The sequence below is a fragment of the Triticum urartu genome, chromosome 1A, assembly GCF_056163025.1.
Source record: "Triticum urartu cultivar PI428250 chromosome 1A, HENAU_Tu73, whole genome shotgun sequence".
Taxonomy (NCBI): Eukaryota; Viridiplantae; Streptophyta; class Magnoliopsida; order Poales; family Poaceae; genus Triticum; species Triticum urartu.
In genome coordinates this window covers 523,063,795-523,085,426 of record NC_141873.1, presented here as the reverse complement: position 1 = coordinate 523,085,426, position 21,632 = coordinate 523,063,795, and the positions used below count along the sequence as shown (strand labels likewise).

Below are 21,632 nucleotides of genomic sequence, written 5' to 3'. Positions count from 1 at the left end.
TCCTTGAGAAGGATATACCTTTCAATTGTGTGTTTAAACCCATTTTCCTTTCCATTGTTCTGTTTAATCTGATAATCATATTTGCCTTTCCATTGGTTGGTTTAACACGTCTTGTGATCTATATGATCTAAGCAGTAATATTCTCCTGCTTATGTAAACACCTCGGTGTACAATTCTGTCAGCAAGACCCTGTTACTATTGTTGATGACATTTCGGTAGCCACCGATGGACGAGAACCTTGCCTATTGGCTCGCCTCGTTCAACGAGCAGGAAAATGGTTCTCTTAGTCCCTCGCCCTTGGTACCGATGTTGTTGCCGACATAATCGACAGACTATCCTCTAACATGCCTTGCTTTCATGATCGTGCAATATGTCACCGCCCTTCCTGCTTCTAACCCACATGGTGGGCCCATAACCCACAGTTCCTCAGGATCGAAACCTGACTCTCCTGTACACCCCCTGTTCCCAAAGTTATTCCTCGCGCTTGGCTTCGTATTTAATTCACGGGCCACCTTCCTAATGCTCTATTCTGGTATCAGACGCAATACTTACTCTCGCTGCTCTGAAACCCTTTCTCACTCTGGTTCAGACTTCGAGCAACTATCTATCCACTTGGAACCTCTTATTGTACCTTGTACCTTACTCTTGATGTATTCGATATGTTCAACTCGAGAGATAATCTTATGCTCATTCATGGGTTAACCCCCAGACTGTTTCCCTCATAAGCATTCTGTCGTAGCCGAGCTGCCCCTTACCTATTCGTAAGTACGTTGGAGTTCCCGAGAAAAGAATGACATCACCATGATGGCCTGAAGCAGAGAAGTGAAGACAACAATGTAATGGATCGACCTCCTCGAGAAGAGTAACCAAGACCAACAAGACCCGTTAGAAATTCGCAACCTAATCCCTTCCCCGCACTTCCCCGCTTAAATCTCGGGACGAGATTTCTCGTAGTGGAGGAGAATTGTGACGCCCGGGTAATTAAGCTACAGTGATCCTTTGCTAATGATGCCACGTCACCTCGTTTATAGTTGCTAATCTCGAGTTAGTTCAAAACCGATTCAAATTCAAATTCAAAAATAGGCAGACAATAAAAGTTTTCAAATGTTAAAACTAATATGTTCGAAGTGAATCAAATAATGCATAGGTAAATATGGTGGAGAAACCACACTTTTATAAAATATTTAAATGCCCAAATGGGAATGAAACAACAACATAACAAATTTATTAAATGCCTTTTGTTAATTATAAAATGTTAAAATATTTTACTTAGGGGTTTAAACTTTTTGTAGTAGAGGTATAATTAGTGATACAAATTTAGGCACAACTGTTGTGATTTATATAACTAAAATAAAACAAATAAGAACTAAAAGAATAAATAAAAGAAAAGAGAAAATAAACAATAAAAAAATAAAAGAGACAGAGACCCCCCCCCTCCCCCGAGCTGGGCCTCGGCCCAGCAGGCTACCGGGCCGCCAGGCCGGCCCAACCGCGCCCGCTACTAATCCCCTCGGGCGCCAGAAACCCTAACCCATCCACCCCGTCACCCCCCACTCCCTACGCCTCTCCTCTCCCCTTCCCGATCCGATCTGGATCGGGGACGAGCCCGCTCCCCCCCACCTCGCGACGCCAGCGCCCCAACCCAGTCACCGGGCACCCCATCGCCTCGACCCCGCGTCGGCCCCCCCTCCTCTCTCCCGATCTGGGTCGGGATCCAGAGGAGGCCACCGCCGCCCGGAACCCCCTTCGCCGGACCACCTCGCCGGCCTGCTCCACCATGCCGGACGCCATCGCCGCTCCTCCCCTGCGTCGCCGCGTCCCCGTCCTCCTCCCCAAAGGCTCCACCGAGCCTCGCCGACCCTCGTCTCTGCAACGCCGGTGAGGCCACGGCCTCCTCTTCCTCTTTGCGCCCTCTCTGCACGTCTCCTCGTCGCCAACCGCACCGGCCTCCCCTGCTCGACGCGCCACCGCGCGCGCCCGGCGCTCGTCGCCGCGGCCACCACGCGCGTGCGCCCCGTGCACGCCTCGCCATCCCACTCGTCGCGCCCGAACGCCCGCAACCCCGCGCTCTCCGTGCGCTCACCGCAACCGCCGCCCTCACTCCCCTGCTTGGCCGCACGCACTCGCGCGCGCGCCCTCGCCGCGGCCCCCCTGTACCGCCCCAGTCATCGCCCCCCAATCACCGCGGCTAACGCCCGCCTTCCCTCTTCCCTGCCTGTGGTGACTGACCAAGGCCGGTCGCCGTTCGGTCCGGCCGCACCTCTCCACGGCCCCGGCGCCCTCCTCCGGTGGCCGCCGCTTCACCACGGCACCGCTCCGCCCGTGGCCTCCCCATGGCCACTGGCCCCCCTGCTCCGGCGCCCTGCTGGGAACGCCCGCTCGGGCCGCGTCCAGCACCCATTAGCCCGAACCGCTGTGGCCCCTTTGGCCCAATGACACAGGGGCCCACGCCCCAGAACTTTATAAAAAAATAAATAAATAATAATTACATTAATTAATTAATCAATAAGTGATTTAATTAAGTTAATTAATCATGCTTAATTAATCTAATTAACTAGTTAGTTTAATTAAATAGTAATTAGTTTAACTAAGACCTAATTAACCTAAGCAGTGTATGACAGGTGGGTCCCACTGGACCCACATGTCAGTTTGACCCAGTCAACTCTGTTGACTGCTGACGTCAGCATGACATCATGCTGATGTCATTAATTTATTTTCGAATTAATTTAAATAATTGATTAAATACCAGAAATTAATAAAATCTTTAGAAAATCATATCTTTTAATCCGTAACTCGGATTAAAATATTTTCAACATGAAAGTTGCTCAGAATGTCGAGACGAATTTGAATATGCAGCCCGTTTATCCGCCACGCATCCCTAGCATAGGGAACATGCAACTTTCCCCCTCCGTTTCATCTGTCCGAGAACGCGAAACACCGGGAATACTTTTCCGGATGTTTTCCCCCTTCACCGGTACCCCCTCGTACCGCGTTAGGGCACACCTAGCATCATGTTTTGTCATGTCATGCATCTTTATGCATCTGTTTGCATTATATTTATTGTTTCTTCCCCCTCTTCTCTCGCTAGACACCGAGACCGACGCCGCTGCTACCCAGTACGACTACGGTGTTGACGACCCCTCTCTCTTGCCAGAGCAACCAGGCAAGCCCCCCCTTTGATCACCAGATATCGCCTACTCTTCTCTATACTGCTTGCATTAGAGTAGTGTAGCATGTTACTGCTTCCCGTTAATCCTATCCTGATGCATAGCCTATCCTTGCTACTACTGTTGTTACCTTTACCTGCAATCCTAATGCTTAGTATAGGATGCTAGTTTATCATCAGTGGCCCTACATCCTTGTCCGTCTGCCATGCTATACTATCGGGCCGTGATCACTCGGGAGTTGATCACGGGTATATACTATATACTTTATACATGATACATGTGGTGACTAAAGACGGGTCGGCTTGAGGAGCACCCGCGAGTGGAGTTTTGACGCGGAGCGGCAGGGCAGGTTCCGACCACCTAGGAGAGAGGTGGGCCTGGCCCTGGTCGGCGTTCGCGGATACTTAACACGCTTAACGAGATCTGGGTATTTGATCTGAGTCTGGCCATTTGGTCTATACGCACTAACCATCTACGCGGGAGTAGTTATGGGTATCCCGGCGTCGTGGTATCAGCCGAAGCCTTCGTGACGTCAGCGACTGAGTGGCGCGCGCCGGATTGGACTGGAAGGCCACTAGGCTAGGTCTGCTTTCGGCCGCGTTCGCAACGTGCAGGTGTGCTAAGGGCGATGGGCCCAGACCCCTGGGCGCTTAGGTTTAGACCGGCGTGCTGACCTCTCTGTTGGTCTAGGTGGGGCTGCGACGTGTTGATCTTCCGAGGCCGGGCATGACCCAGGAAAGTGTGTCCGGCCAAATGGGATCGAGCGTGTTGGGGTATGTGGTGCACCCCTGCAGGGAAGTTAATCTATTCGAGTAGCCGTAATCTTCGGTAACAGGACGATTTGGAGTTGTACCTTGACCTTATGACAACTAGAACCGGATACTTAATAAAACACACCCTTCCAAGTGCCAGATACAACCGGTGATCGCTCTCTCATAGGGCAACGAGGGGAGGATCAGCGGTTAGGGTTATGCTATGCGATGCTACTTGGAGGACTTCCGTCTACTCTCTTCTACATGCTGCAAGATGGAGGTTGCCAGAAGCGTAGTCTTCGAAAGGACTAGCTATCCCCCTCTTATTCTGGCATTCTGCAGTTCAGTCCACATATGATACCCTTATTCCATTTGATACCCATGCATATATAGTGTAGCTCCTTGCTTGCGAGTACTTTGGATGAGTACTCACGGTTGCTTTCTCCCTCTTTTCCCCCTATCCCTTCTACCTGGTTGTCGCAACCAGATGCTGGAGTCCAGGAGCCAGACGCCACCTTCGACGACGACTCCTACTACACCGGAGGTGCCTACTACTACGTGGTGCCTGCTGACGACGACCAGGAGTAGTTAGGAGGATCCCAGGCAGGAGGCCTGCGCCTCTTTCGATCTGTACCCAGTTTGTGCTAGCCTTCTTAAGGCAAACTTGTTTAACTTATGTCTGTACTCAGATATTGTTGCTTCCGCTGACTCGTCTATGATCGAGTTCTTGTATTCGAGCCCTCGAGGCCCCTGGCTGTAATATGATGCTTGTATGACTTATTTTATTTGTAGAGCTGTGTTGTGATATCTTCCCGTGAGTCCCTGATCTTGATCGTACATGTTTGCTTGTATGATTAGTGTACGGTCAAATCGGGGGCGTCACAAACACGTATCCGGTTTGCGATTTAGAATCGTCCGGATCAGTGTCAAAGCTTGCATCAACGTAACCATTTACGATGAGCTCTTTGTCACCTCCATATATGAGAAACATACCCTTAGTCCTTTTCAGGTATTTCAGGATGTTTTTCACCGCTGTCCAGTGATCCACTCCTGGATTACTTTGGTACCTCCCTGCTAGACTTATAGTAAGACACACATCAGGTCTGGTACACAACATTGCATACATGATAGAGCCTATGGCTGAAGCATAGGGAACATCTTTCATTTTCTCTCTATCTTCTGCATTGGTCGGGCATTGAGTCTTACTCAATTTCACACCTTGTAACACAGGCAAGAATCCTTTCTTTGCTTGATCCATTTTGAACTTCTTCAAAACTTTGTCAAGGTATGTGCTTTGTGAAAGTCCAATTAAGCGTCTTGATCTATCTCTATAGATTTTAATGCCCAATATGTAAGCAGCTTCACCGAGGTCTTTCATTGAAAAACTCTTATTCAAGTATCCCTTTATGCTATCCAGAAATTCTATATCATTTCCGATTAGTAATATGTCATCTACATATAGTATCAGAAATGCTACAGAGCTCCCACTCACTTTCTTGTAAATACAGGCTTCTCCAAAAGTCTGTACAAAACCAAATGCTTTGATCACACTATCAAAGCGTTTATTCCAACTCCAAGAGGCTTGCACCAGTCCATAAATGGATCGCTGGAGCTTGCACACTTTGTTAGCTCCCTTTGGATCGACAAAACCTTTCGGCTGCATCATATACAACTCTTCTTCCAGAAATCCATTCAGGAATGCAGTTTTGACATCCATCTACCAAATTTCATAATCATAAAATGCGGCAATTGCTAACATGATTCGGATAGACTTAAGCATCGCTACGGGTGAGAAGGTCTCATTGTAGTCAATCCCTTGAACTCGTCGAAAACCTTTTGTGACAAGTCGAGCTTTGTAGACAGTAACATTACCGTCAGCGTCAGTCTTCTTCTTGAAGATCCATTTATTCTCAATTGCTTGCTGATCTTTGGGCAAGTCAACCAAAGTCCACACTTTGTTCTCATACATGGATCCCATCTCAGATTTCATGGCTTCAAGCCATTTTGCGGAATCTGGGCTCACCATCGCTTCTCCATAGTTCGTAGGTTCATCATGATCTAGTAGCATGACTTCCAGAACAGGATTACCGTACCACTCTGGTGTGGATCTTACTCTGGTTGATCTATGAGGTTCAGTAGTATCTTGTTCTGAAGTTTCATGATCATCATGATTAGCTTCCTCACTAATTGGTGTAGGTGTCACAGAAACCGGTTTTTGTGATGTACTACTTTCCAATAAGGGAGCAGGTACAGTTACCTCATCAAGTTCTACTTTCCTCCCACTCACTTCTTTCGAGAGAAACTCCTTCTCTAGAAAGTTTCCGAATTTAGCAACAAAAGTCTTGCCTTCGGATCTGTGATAGAAGGTGTATCCAATAGTTTCCTTTGGATATCCTATGAAGACACATTTCTCCGATTTGGGTTCGAGCTTATCAGGTTGAAGCTTTTTCACATAAGCATCGCAGCCCCAAACTTTCAGAAACAACAACTTTGGTTTCTTGCCAAACCACAGTTCATAAGGCGTCGTCTCAACGGATTTTGATGGTGCCCTATTTAACGTGAATGCGCCGTCTCTAGAGCATAACCCCAAAATGATAGCGGTAAATCAGTAAGAGACATCATAGATCGCACCATATCTAGTAAAGTATGATTACGACGTTCGGACACACCATTACGCTGTGGTGTTCCGGGTGGCGTGAGTTGCGAAACTATTCTGCATTGTTTCAAATGTACACCAAACTCGTAACTCAAATATTCTCCTCCACGATCAGATCGTATGAATTTTATTTTCTTGTTACGATGATTTTCAACTTCACTCTGAAATTCTTTGAACTTTTCAAATGTTCTAGAATTATGTTTCATTAAGTAGATATACCCATATCTGCTTAAGTCATCTGTGAAGGTGAGAAAATAACGATATCCGCCACGAGCCTCAACATTCATCGGACCACATACATCTGTATGTATGATTTCCAACAAATCTGTTGCTCTCTCCATAGTACCGGAGAACGGTGTTTTTGTCATCTTACCCATAAGGCACGGTTCGCAAGTACCAAGTGATTCATAATCAAGTGGTTCCAAAAGTCCATCAGTATGGAGTTTCTTCATGCGCTTTATACCGATATGACCTAAACGGCAGTGACATAAATAAGTTGCACTATCATTATCAACTCTGCATCTTTTGGCTTCAACATTATGAATATGTGTGTCACTACTATCGAGATTCAATAAGAATAGACCATTCTTCATGGGTGCATGACCATAAAAGATTTTACTCATATAAATAGAACAACCATTATTCTCTGATTTAAATGAATAACCGTCTCGCATCAAACAAGATCCAGATATAATGTTCATGCTGAACGCTGGCACCAAATAACAATTATTTAGGTCTAATACTAATCCCGAAGGTAGATGTAGAGGTAGCGTGCCGACCGCGATCACATCGACTTTGGAACCATTTCCCACGCGCATCATCACCTCGTCCTTAGCCAATCTTCGCTTAATCCGTAGTCCCTGTTTCGAGTTGCAAATGTTAGCAACAGAACCAGTATCAAATACCCAGGTGCTACTGCGAGCATTAGTAAGGTACACATCAATAACATGTATAGTACATATACCTTTGCTCACCTTGCCATCCTTCTTATCCGCCAAATACTTGGGGCAGTTTCGCTTCCAGTGACCAGTCTGCTTGCAGTAGAAGCACTCAGTTTCAGGCTTAGGTCCAGATTTGGGTTTCTTCTCTTGAGCAGCAACTTGCTTGCTGTTCTTTTTGAAGTTCCCCTTCTTCTTCCCTTTGCCCATTTTCTTGAAACTAGTGGTCTTGTTGACCATCAACACTTGATGCTCCTTCTTGATTTCTACCTCCGCAGCTTTCAGCATTGCGAAGAGCTCGGGAATAGTCTTATTCATCCCTTGCATATTATAGTTCATCACGAAGCTCTTGTAGCTAGGTGGCAGTGATTGGAGAATTCTGTCAATGACGCAATCATCTGGAAGATTAACTCCCAATTGAATTAAGTGATTATTATACCTAGACATTTTGAGTATATGCTCACTGACAGAACTATTCTCCTCCATCTTGCAGCTATAGAACTTATTGGAGACTTCATATCTCTCAATCCGGGCATTTGCTTGAAATATTAACTTCAACTCCTGGAACATCTCATATGCTCCATGACGTTCAAAACGTCGTTGAAGTCCTGATTCTAAGCCGTAAAGCATGGCACACTGAACTATCGAGTAGTCATCAGCTTTGCTCTGCCAGACGTTCATAACATCTGGTGTGGCTCTAGCAGCAGGCCTGGCACCCAGCGGTGCTTCCAGGATGTAATTCTTCTGTGCAGCAATGAGGATAATCCTCAAGTTACGGACCCAGTCCGTGTAATTGCTACCATCATCTTTCAACTTTGCTTTCTCAAGGAACGCATTAAAATTCAACGGAACAACAACACGGGCCATCTATCTACAATCAAATATAAACAAGCAAGATACTATCAGGTACTAAGTTCATAATAAATTTAAGTTCATTTAATCATATTACTAAAGAACTCCCACTTAGATAGACATCCCTCTAATCCTCTAAGTGATCACGTGATCCAAATCAACTAAACCATGTCCGATCATCACGTGAGATGAAATAGTTTCATTGGTGAACATCACTATGTTGATCATATCTACTATATGATTCACGCTCGACCTTTCGGTCTCCGTGTTCCGAGGCCATATCTGTATATGCTTGGCTCGTCAAGTATAACCTGAGTATTTCGCGTGTGCAACTGTTTTGCACCCGTTGTATTTGAATGTAGAGCCTATCACACCCGATCATCACGTGGTGTCTCAGCACGAAGAACTTTCGCAATGGTGCGTACTCAGGGAGAACACTTCTTGATAATTAGTGAGAGATCATCTTAAAATGCTACCGTCAATCAAAGCAAGATAAGATGCATAAAAGATAAACATCACATGCAATCAATATAAGTGATATGATATGGCCATCATCATCTTGTGCTTGTGATCTCCATCTTCGAAGCACCGTCATGATCACCATCGTCACCGGCGCGACACCTTGATCACCATCGTAGCATCGTTGTCGTCTTGCCAATCTTATGCTTCCACGACTATCGCTACCGCTTAGTGATAAAGTAAAGCATTACAGCGCAATTGCATTGCATACAATAAAGCGACAACCATATGGCTTCTGCCAGTTGCCGATAACTCGGTTACAAAACATGATCATCTCATACAATAAAATTTAGCATCATGTCTTGACCATATCACATCACAACATGCCCTGCAAAAACAAGTTAGACGTCCTCTACTTTTTTGTTGCAAGTTTTACGTGGCTGCTACGGGCTTAAGCAAGAACCAATCTTACCTACGCATCAAAACCACAACGATAGTTTGTCAAGTTGGTGCTGTTTTAACCTTTGCAAGGACCGGGCGTAGCCACACTCGGTTCAACTAAAGTTGGAGAAACTGACACCCGCCAGCCACCTGTGTGCAAAGCACGTTGGTAGAACCAGTCTCGCGTAAGCGTACGCGTAATGTCGGTCCGGGCCGCTTCATCCAACAATACCATCGAACCAAAGTATGACATGCTGGTAAGCAGTATGACTTATATCGCCCACAACTCACTTGTGTTCTACTCGTGCATATAACATCAACACATAAAACCTAGGCTCAGATGCCACTGTTGGGGAACGTAGTAATTTCAAAAAATTTCCTACGCACACGCAAGATCATGGTGATGCATAGCAACGAGAGGGGAGAGTGTGATCTACGTACCCTTGTAGACCGACAGCGGAAGCATTATGACAACGCGGTTGATGTACTCGTACGTCTTCACGGCTCGACCGATCAAGCACCGAAACTACGACACCTCCGAGTTTTAGCACACGTTCAGCTTGATGACGATCCCCGGACTCCGATCCAGCAAAGTGTTGGGGAAGAGTTCCGTCAGCACGACGGCGTGGTGACGATCTTGATGTTCTACCGTCGCAGGGCTTCGCCTAAGCACCGCTACAATATTATCGAGGAGTATGGTGGAAGGGGGCACCGCACACGGCTAAGAAAACGATCACGAGGATCAACTTGTGTGTCTAGGGGTGTCCCCTGCCCCCGTATATAAAGCAGCAAGGGGGGAGGTCGGCCAGCCCTAGGGCGCGCCAAGGAGGAGGAGTCCTCCTCCTAGTAGGAGTAGGACTCCCCTCTTTCCTACTCCTACTAGGAGGGGGAAAGGAAGGGGGAGAGGGAGAAGGAAAGGGGGGCGCCGCCCCCCTCTCCTAGTCCAATTCGGACCAGAGGGGGAGGGGGCGCGCGGCCCACCCTGGCCGCCCCTCTCTCTCTCCACTAGGGCCCATAAGGCCCATTATTTCTCCCGGGGGGTTCCGGTAACCCTCCGGCACTCCGGTTTTCTCCGAAATCACCCGGAACACTTCCGGTGTCCGATATAGCCATCCAATATATCAATCTTTGCGTCTCGACCATTTCGAGACTCCTCGTCATGTCCGTGATCACATCCGGGACTCCGAACTAACTTCAGTACATCAAAACTCATAAACTCATAATATAACTGTCATCGAAACCTTAAGCGTGCGGACCCTACGGGTTCGAGAACAATGTAGACATGACCGAGACACGTCTCCGGTCAATAACCAATAGCGGAACCTGGATACTCATATTGGCTCCCACATATTCTACGAAGATCTTTATCGGTCAGACCGCATAACAACATACGTTGTTCCCTTTGTCATCGGTATGTTACTTGCCCGAGATTCGATCGTCGGTATCTCAATACCTAGTTCAATCTCGTTACCGGCAAGTCTCTTTACTCGTTTCGTAATACATCATCTCACAACTAACTCATTAGTTGCAATGCTTGCAAGGCTTATGTGATGTGCATTACCGAGAGGGCCCAGAGATACCTCGCCGACAATCGGAGTGACAAATCCTAATCTCGAAATACGCCAACCCAACATTTACCTTTGGAGACACCTGTAGAGCTCCTTTATAATCACCCAGTTACATTGTGACATTTGGTAGCACACAAAGTGTTCCTCCGGCAAACAGGAGTTGCATAATCTCATAGTCATAGGAACATGTATAAGTCATGAAGAAAGCAATAGCAACATACTAAACGATCGGGTGCTAAGCTAATGGAATGGGTCATGTCAATCACATCATTCTCCTAATAATGTGATCCCGTTAATCAAATCACAACACATGTCTATGGTTAGGAAACATAACCATCTTTGATTGACGAGATAGTCAAGTAGAGGCATACTAGTGACGTTTAGTTTGTCTATGTATTCACACAAGTATTATGTTTCCGGATAATACAATTCTAGCATGAATAATAAACATTTATCATGATATAAGGAAATAAAATAATAACATTATTATTGCCTCTAGGGCATATTTCCTTCAAAAACCACATCTAAACAGAGGCTAGATGAATGATTTATTACTAAACAGGAGCAAAAAGCAAAGAACAAAAATAAAATTGGGTTGCCTCCCAACAAGCGCTATCGTTTAACGCCCCTAGCTAGGCATGATGATTTCAATGATGCTCACATAAAAGATAAGAATTGAAACATAAAGAGAGCATCATGAAGAATATGACTAGCACATTTAAGTCTAACCCACTTCCTATGCATAGGGATTTTGTGAGCAAACAATTTATGGGAACAATAATCAACTAGCATAGGAAGGCAAAACAAGCATAACTTTAAAGCTTTAAGCACATAGAGAGGAAACTTGATATCATTGCAATTCCTACAAGCATATGTTCCTCCCTCATAATAATTTTCAGTAGCATCATGAATGAATTAAACAATATAACTATCACATAAAAGCATTCTTTTCATGATCTACAAGCATATAAATTTTATTACTCTCCACATAAGCAAAATTCTCCTCGTTCGGAATAGTGGGAGTATCATAAGAGTCTGGAATACTATAAATTGTTTCCATGTTGAAAGAATAAAGTTCAGAAAAAGGGTAATCATAATCACGACAAGTTTTATAAATATAATCATCACTACTTTTTATAGCATACGTGTCATCACAATAATCATCATAAGTAGCAACTTTGTTCTCATCATAATCAATTGAAACCTCTTCTAAGATAGTGGAATAATTACTAAATAAAGTCATGACCTCTCCAAATCCACTTTCATAATTGTCACAGTAAGATTCAACACCCTCCAAAATAGTGGGATCATTACTTCCTAAAGTTGACACTCTTCCAAACCCACTTTCATCAATATAAACATCATAAATAGGAGGCATGCTATCATCATAGTAAATTTTCATATCAAAACTTGGGAGGTTAAACATATCATCTTCATAGAACATAGCATCCCCAAGCTTGGGACAAACATTAATTGCAGCAAATACATTCTCAAACAAGTCATTCTCATCAAACATAGCATCCCCAAGCTTGGGCCTTTTCGTATCATAAGCATAATCACTCTCATCATTAATAGTATGGATAGCACCAATAGTAGTATAGCAATTACCATCATCACAATGAGGGTAATAGAAGCAACATCATTTGGGAGGGATGCCTTTTTACCTTTGCTTCTCAGTCTTTTATTTTTCTTCTTCACGTCATGTGTGGATTTATTCCTCTTTTTGGAGCTCTTTATTAGTAAGATTGGTTGAATAGAAAGCTCCTCCTCGTTACCTGATTCATCATAAGAAAGAATAGGAGGATATTGGGAAGCTTCTTCCCTTTCATTACTATTCTCTTCGTCCTCTATTTGTTTTATTTTCTTTATGTAATTGACAATATAAGGATTTTCAATGCAATTCACCGCACAATACATAAAAATTTCTTCTAGATCAATATCGAGGAATTTCTCAAGGTTATATTCTGGAATATGCTTAGTTATACATTTCATTTCTTCATAACCCAAAAGCAAACTAAGTTCGTTATGATGTGCAAGGGAAATCAAATCATCACAATTTTTGGACACGATACGATCATGAAACAATTTGCATTGGAGATTTAAATGACTGTGTTCATTGCAAAGTTCACAAGTATGGCGAAGAAATTTTAAATTTTCAGCACAAACATCTAGCCGCTCTTGCAACCATTTGGTTTATAAATACTTATGCCTCTTGCAAAATCTATCTTGCCTATTTTGTGTGTACTTGCAAACTCTATGCACTCCACAAAAGTTGACATGCTTGTAAGAGACATTTTCATCATGACTAGTGCAATCATCATTAGTACTATGGATATTCAAGGAGCTCATACTAACAACATTGCAATCATGCTCATCATTCAAAGATTTAGTGCCAAACATTTTAGAGACTTCTTCTTCTAGCATTTGAGCAGAATTTTCCTTTCCATCATTCTCACGAAAGATATTAAAAAGATGAAGCGTATGAGGCAACCTTAATTCCATTTTTTGGTAGTTTTCTTTTACAGACTAAACTAGTGATAAAACAAGAAACAAAAAGATTCAATTGCAAGATCTAAAGATATACCTTCAAGCACTAACCTCCCCGGCAACGGTGCCAGAAAAAGAGCTTGATGTCTACTACGCAGCCTTCTTCTCATAGACGTTGTTGGGCCTCCAAGTGCAGAGGTTTGTAGGGAAGTAGCAAATTTCCCTCAAGTGGATGACCTAAGGTTTATCAATCCATGGGAGACGTAGGTTGAAGATGGTCTCTCTCAAACAACCCTGCAACCAAATAACAAAGAGTCTCTTGTGTCCCCAACACACCCAATACAATGGTAAATTGTATAGGTGCACTAGTTCGGCGAAGAGATGGTGATACAAGTGCAATATGGATGGTAGATATAGGTTTTTGTAATATGAAAATATAAAAACAGCAAGGTAACAAGTGGTAAAAGTGAGCACAAACGGTATTGCAATGCTAGGAAACAAGGCCTAGGGTTCATACTTTCACTAGTGCAAGTTCTCTCAACAATAATAACATAATTGGATCATATAACTATCCCTCAACATGCAACAAAGAGTCACTCCAAAGTCACTAATAGCGGAGAACAAACGAAGAGATTATTGTAGGGTACGAAACCACCTCAAAGTTATTCTTTCAGATCGATATATTCAAGAGTTCGTACTAGAATAACACCTTAAGACACATATCAACCAAAACCCTAATGTCACCTAGATACTCCAATGTCACCTCAAGTATCCGTGGGTATGATTATGCGATATGCATCAAACATCTCAGATTCATCTATTCAACCAACACAAAGTACTTCAAAGAGTGCCCCAAAATTTCTACCGGAGAGTCAAGACAAAAATGTGTACCAACCCCTATGCATAAGTTCACGAGCGGAACCCGCAAGTTTATCACCACAACATACATCAAGTGGATCACGTGAATATCCCAATGTCACCACAGATAAGCACATGCAAGACATACATCAAGTGTTCTTAAATCTTTAAAGACTCAATCCGATAAGATCACTTCAAAGGGAAAAATCAATCCATTACAAGAGAGTAGAGGGGGAGAAACATCATAAGATCCAACTATAATAGCAAAGCTCGCGATACATCAAGATCGTACCATCTCAAGAACACGAGAGAGAGAGAGAGATCAAACACATAGCTACTGGTACATACCCTCATCCCCGAGGGTGAAATACTCCCTCCTTGTCATGGAGAGCGTCGGGATGATGAAGATGGCCACCTGAGAGGGATTCCCCCCTCTGGCAGGGTGCCGGAACGGGTCTAGATTGGTTTTCGGTGGCTACGGAGGCTTCTGGCGGCGGAACTCCCGATCTATTTTTCTCCTTGATGTTTTTAGGGTATATGGACATATATAGGTGAAAGAAGTCGGTTAGGGGAGCCACGAGGGTGGGGGCGCGCCCAGGGGGTAGGGCGTGATAACCCACAAGTATAGGGGATCGCAACAGTTTTCGATAAGTAAGAGTGTCGAACCCAATGAGGAGCTAAAGGTAGAATAAATATTCCCTCAAGTTCTATCGACCACCGATACAACTCTACGAGCGCTTGACGTTCACTTTACCTAGAACAAGTATGAAACTAGAAGTACTTTGTAGGTGTTGTTGGATAGGTTTGCAAGATAATAAATAGTATGTAAATAAAAAGTAGGGGTTGTTTAGATAAAGAAACAATAAAGTAAATATAGCGAGTGTGGAAAAGTGGTGGTAGGAGTTGCGAAACTGCCCCTAAGCAATTGACTACTTTACTAGACCGATAGCAAGTATTATGAGGGAGAGGCCACTGCTAGCATGTCATCCCTGACTTGGAATTCTATGCACTTATGATTGGAACTATTAGCAAGCATCCGCAAATACTAATGTTCATTAAGGTAAAACCCAACCATAGCATTAAGATATATTGGTCCCCCTTCAATCCCGTATGCATCAATTTCTATGCTAGGTTGAAGCTTCTGCCACTCTTGCCCTCCAATACATAGACCTATCAACATACAACTAACCCTAGGGTGTGATCCATGCGCGCAGTCATATGATGGGCACCAAAGGACAACAACATAACCACAAGCAAATTAAATCAATCATAGCAATTCATCAACCACCGATAGGACAACGAAAATCTAGTCAGACATCATAGGATGGCAACACATCATTGGATAATAATATGAAGCATAAAGCACCATGTTCAAGTAGAGGGTACAGCGGGTTTGTAACGCCCCGGACACACTCGCCAGTGGTTGTTACTCCTGGTGGGATCTAGACTGGCCCCACAGATCAATATACTAGTCTTTTCTGCGCACTTTGTGCTCACTCATGTGCACCCGGGAGCAACTTCCCGGTCGGTCACCCATTCTGACACTACTCCAAGCTGAGCACGCTTAACTTTGGAGTTCTGTCCGAATGGGCTACCGGAAAAGAAGGAATTCCTTATTGATATGAGTAGTCTATCATCCCTAATAAGCCAGGCCATCACAGGGTTGCAGGAGAGTGGACCACTGTAGATAGAGGGGGGAAGGTGATGGAGATGTTGGTGAAGATGGCGGAGGTGTTGGTGTAGATCGCGGTGATGATGATGGCCCCGGCGGCGTTCCGGCGCCACCAGAAGTGAGGGGGTGAGAGCCCCCTCCTCCTTCTTCTTCTTCCTTGACCTTCTCCCTAGATGGGAGAAGGGTTTCCCCTCTGGTCCATGGTCTCCATGGCGTGGGAGGGGCGAGAACCCCTCCGAGATTGGATTTGTCTCTCTGTCTCTCTCTGTTTCTGCGTTCCCAGATTCTTCCCTTTCACCGTTTCTTATATTCCCGGAGATCCGTAACTCCGATTGGGCTGAAATTTTAACACGATGTCTATCCGGATATTAGCTTTCTTGCGGCGAAAGAAGGGTATCAACCGCCTTACGGGTGGCCCACGAGGGTCAGGAGCGCGCCCAGGGGGGCACGCGCGCCCCCTGCCTCGTGGCCACCTCGGGCACCGTCTCGCGTGGATTTTTTTCCCAAAAATCATATATATTCCAAAAAAAATCTCTGTCAGTTTTTATCCTGTTTGGACTCCGTTTGATATGGATATTTTGCAAAACAAAAAACATGCAACAAACAGGAACTGGCACTGGGCACTGGATCAATATGTTAGTCCCAAAAATAGTATAAAAAGTTGCCAAAAGTATATGAAAGTTGTAGAATATTGGCATGGAACAATCAAAAATTATAGATACGACGGAGACGTATCAGGGTGCACCTCCTGCCTCGTGGCTTCCTTGAAGCTTCCCTAACGTCTACTCCAAGTCTCCTGGATTGCTTCCGTTCCAAAAATAACTCTCCCGAAGGTTTCATTCCGTTTGGACTCCGTTTGATATTCCTTTATTTCGAAACACTGAAATAGGCAAGAAAACAGCAATTTGAGCTGGGCCTCCAGTTAATAGGTTAATCCCAAAAATAATATAAAAGTGTTTAGTAAATCCCATAAACATCCAAAACAGATAATATAATAGCATGAATACTTCATAAATTATAGATACGTTGGAGACGTATCACTCCGAACAACATTCGGTCACCAAATCACATAACTCATATAATACTAGGGTTCGAGAACTATGTAGAAATGACCGAGATACCACAATAACCAATAGCGGAACCTGGATGCCGATATTGGCTCCTACATATTCTATGAAGATCTTTATCAGTCGAACCGTTATGACAACATACGTAATTCTCTTTGTCCATTGGTATGTTACTTGCCCGAGATTCAATCGTCGGTATCTTCATACCTAGTTCAATCTCATTACCGGTAAGTCTCTTTACTCGTTCTATAATACATCACCTCGTGACTAACTCCTTAGTCATTTGCTTGCAAGCTTATGATGTGTATTATCGAGAGGGCCCGGAGATACCTCTCCAACACTCAGAGTGACAAATCCTAATCTCGATCTATGCCAACTCAACAAACACCTTCGGAGATACCTGTAGAGTATCTTTATAATCACCCAGCTACGTTGTGATGTTTGATAGCACACAAGGCATTCCTTCGGTATTCGAGAGTTGCATAATCTCATAGTCGAAGGAATATGTATTTGACATGAAGAAAGCAATAGCAATAAAACTGAACGATCATTATGCTAAGATAACGGATGGATCTTGTCCATCACATCATTCTCCTAATGATGTGATCCCATTATCAAATGACAACTCATGTCCATGGTTAGGAAACCTTAACCATCTTTGATCAACGAGCTAGTCTAGTAGAGGCTCACTAGGGACACGGTGTTTGCTTATGTATTCACACATGTATCAAGGTTTTCGGCCAATATAGTTCTAGCATGAATAATAAACCTTTATCATGAACAAGGAAATATAAAATACAACTTTATTATTGCCTCTAGGGCATATTTCTTCAGAACTGAGGATGTTGACATATGTACTTTGATATTAGTAAACGTATGTGGCTTGTTTTGAAGTGGGTTTGATTTTATGAGAAAAATACCACATCCTATAGATTTTTCTTATGAGTGGTGCCTATTATATTGATTAAGAAAATGTTGCATAGTTAATGAAAAGAAGACCAAACGAAAATGAATACTGCCGTGGCAAAAGTGCACTCACACTAATGGCCTAACAAGCACAATAAACGAATATGGCACGCAATATCCACAAACCGATGGAAAATTGATCCATGAAACTAGCCACCCCCATCAGCAGGAGAGAAGAAGTCAGAACTACAATGGGAAGGGCAGGCCCGGGACCCTCCAGCCATGGAGAGAAACCAACACATGATACACCATGCTAGTTGCGACATCAGACACGTCAATGGCCAACATCAAGTACAAACACTACACTAGGCTAACACCTATATTATTGGATCAATCACTTTTTTTTGCAAACTTAAGAAAGTGTTCCTTGAGTGCGAATATTGTTAATCAGTTTGTGCAACATATAGTTCAAAAAAAATTGTGCAACATACCCACATAGTATTAAATTAATCATCAGTGCAAGATATTTACTTTGGCAACTCAAGTTCCATCCAACATTCTTGTATGTATACAATGGACGTATTATATTGTTTCCTGCTGACAAGAGGATCACCGGCCTCTAGGTTAATTTAAGTATATATCGGAGAACGGAGGCAAAGTTTCTCCATGAATGTGAGGCGAAAAATAGTGTCATAAAAATGCTTAAATTAGCAAAATCTAGTCAACTAAACAAATGAATTGCCATAGTTCACTGTAATACACAAATACTGAACATGGTTGCCCTTTAGCGATTTCTAATATTTTGTTGGAGAAACTATAATGGATGAGGTATATCTAACGGGTAAAAATGTAATTTGTAATTCCTAAACTAAAAGCTAAAATACTAAAAATGACGCAATTTAAAATGCGGCATTGGTGGTTAGTCTAATATAGGTAGGTACCAAATACAAGCTATCCATGATTTTTTAAATTATATATGATCTAATCTTACGAACTAATTAGTGAGGAGATTTCAAAAAGATATACTTCTACCTATATATAGAAGGTGTATCATCAAAGGATTCTAGTTAATTCCAGCCAGAATGCACAAAATATAAGAAGATAATTAATGCCAAATATAATAGCCTAAAAAACTAGGTTGTGCCTCTATATAAACAACAGAATGAGAAACTAAATCGACCAGAAGTACAACGATATGAGAAAAAGAATAGTGTACCCCCTCCTCATGGCGCTTCTCAAGAACATCCCAGGGGTTTTGTGCTTGGCAGCCCTTCTTGTGATATCCGCCACCTTTTTATCATGTGATGCATCCTACGGGGTCAAAGGTATATTCCTTTTATTATATTCATATTTATTTTTGCTCTATACAACGGCCTGGAACATTTTTTGGATGATCAAACAAATGCAAGCCTCATGTCATGTCTCTCTCGATGTATATACCTACAACTTTGGCCATGGCTAAATATATATGCTTGGGTGTGCAGATGGAGAAGGTTTTAACAAGTTCTGTGTGGGTTGGGACCAAGGCTGCAAGGACCCGGTGAATGGAATCCCTAGTCAGTGTCAGATTTACTGCAGAGACAACGGTTTTGTCTTAGAGAAAGGCAAATGTGCACCGGACAATGGAAAGCTGCTATAAGTAGACACTTCTGTGTGAATTCGTGAAAGAGTGCAAAACTTTTTCTATATGAGAGATCTCGAAAAATAAATTAATAAAGCATTGTTTGATCTATGTCTATCATCAGAATGACTACTCAGTGATCCCGGGCAGTGCTACGCAGTACAACATTCAGCAATCAACGGCCGTGGAGTAGTTGCGATCCCTACAACAGCTAGGAGTATTACATAGAGTTTTTATCGAACTTATATTATACGTAGGTAATAGGATTTGGGTCTGTCTAGGACACATCTTATGTCACATCTAACCTGATGTCCACTATATTTGTGGTTTTTTTTCCTAGCTTTTTTCCCCTTGTTGCCGCGTTATTCGTGAAAGCTTAGATGTGACATTGTTAGAAAATATCTAGATGTGAATTAGACAAACTGATAGGATTTTTGATACCTACAATATACTTGTAGTGACTGAAACTTTGTAGGTGCTATATCAGACCACGTTTTTTGCCGTAGGATTAGAAGAGCGGAGTGTCAGATTGGAGTCTGAAGCGGGCACGAACCCAACACGAACGTACGAACGGGTTCTTACTTATACAACGGAAAGGCAGCGACACGTACGAGACCCAACGAGATCAGGGCAGGTGGAGGGCTGCCGGCACGTCTCGCGCCGTTGCACGTACGCACTTGCGTTTAGCCGATGGACGAGGGAAATCACAGCTGCTGCAGGGACTTGCCGGCGGACGCCCTGGGGCACATCATGGAGCGGCTGCGGCTGCCGCCCAACGCGCGCTGCCCTCTTCGCCTCGTCTGCCGGCATTGGCGCGACGTCATCGACCAGCTCTCGGCGATTGACTTGCGCAGCCGCCCCAAGATCCTCGCCTTCAGCCCCGAGGGCCTCGCGTACGTCGGCGACGTCGTCCTGCCGCCGGAGGGCGGCGGAGAACCGTCGTGGTCGACGGACCACTCCATGCCTGCAATCTACGGTTCCATGAGCATGGTCGGCACCTGCAACGGCCTCGTGTGCCTGTGCGATGACGGGGTGCCCGGCGGCGCCGTCATGCTGGCCAACCCGTCGACCGGCCAATCGCTCGCCGTCCCGCCACTGCCGCTGTCCGACGCCGCCGTCCAGCTGCTGTGGAACAGCACCTGCACCATGGCGTGGCACCAGACGTACATCTTAGCGCGGCACCCTGCGACGGGGCGGTACAAGGTCGTGCACGTCCCGCGCCACTTCGACCGGTTCTGGGAGCCCGGCACGGTGCACGTGTTCACGCTGGGGGAGGCGTCGTGGCGGGACGTGCAGGCCGGCCCAGACGCCAGGTGCATCCACGGCGCCTACCGCCTCGCCGACGTCGACGGCACGGTGTATTGGGTCGCGGAGACGGAGGACGCCGCGAAGATCATGTCCTTCGACCTTGAAGACGAGAGCGTCACTCCCACCGAGCCTCTGCCCGTGCCGGCCCAACCGGGCAACTGTCGCCTGACGAAGGTGCACGGGAGGCTGGGCGTTGCCATCATCGGCGACGACTCGCTGACAGTGTGGGTCCTCGAGGACGAGCGGTGGTGTCTCCGGTACGTCGTGGAGGCGCACAGGCTGCGGCAGCAGCAGCCGTGGCTGAGGCGGGACCCCGTGGTGCCGCACTTTGCTCACGGCGACTACATCTTCATGCATCGAGATCGAGACCGCAAGATGTACGGGCACAAGGTGAGTGAAGCGGCGAGGTTGCCGGACGGCGTGCTGCAGATCAGAGACAACAGGGACCTCGACGAGGAAATACTTTCTCTCCCGTGCCTTATTGACCGGATGTTTGCCTACGTCGAGACCAAGGAGCCGTTAAATGTTTACAAAGCAGCGTTGGTAGGTAACTGACGATGGATCTGCAGCTTTTAGGGTCTCTTCGATTGAAAGGATTTTTCACAGGAATTTTAGAGTTCTACTAGAATCTTAGGATTTTTTTTCTATGTTGGTTGTTTTGAGTCGTACAGTTAAATTATGTAGAAATTTTTTCTAAATATATTTGGAACCTCATATTAAGCGAGCGTCAGCTCAGGCTGTCCCCGGAACGAATGTGCCCCCCAGGGAGCGTCGAAAGAGCGAATGATGCCGTTCTCTGGAGGCGTTCGCTTCAGGGGGTTCTGCGTGACGGCCAGCTGGGCCAGAAGCCAGGGAGCGCACCAAAAAAGAAGTTGAAACT

The 21,632-nt window shown here is 44.8% G+C and overlaps 1 long non-coding RNA gene across 1 annotated transcript; it reads left to right on the top strand.

Annotated features, from left to right (window-relative positions):
* The first annotated feature begins 18,972 nt into the window (after positions 1 to 18,972).
* LOC147992183 (uncharacterized) lies at positions 18,973 to 19,555 on the top strand. The gene is made up of 2 exons (XR_015615143.1): positions 18,973 to 19,148; positions 19,308 to 19,555. It is a non-coding gene; the product is annotated as an uncharacterized LOC147992183 (long non-coding RNA).
* Positions 19,556 to 21,632: the final 2,077 nt, after the last annotated feature.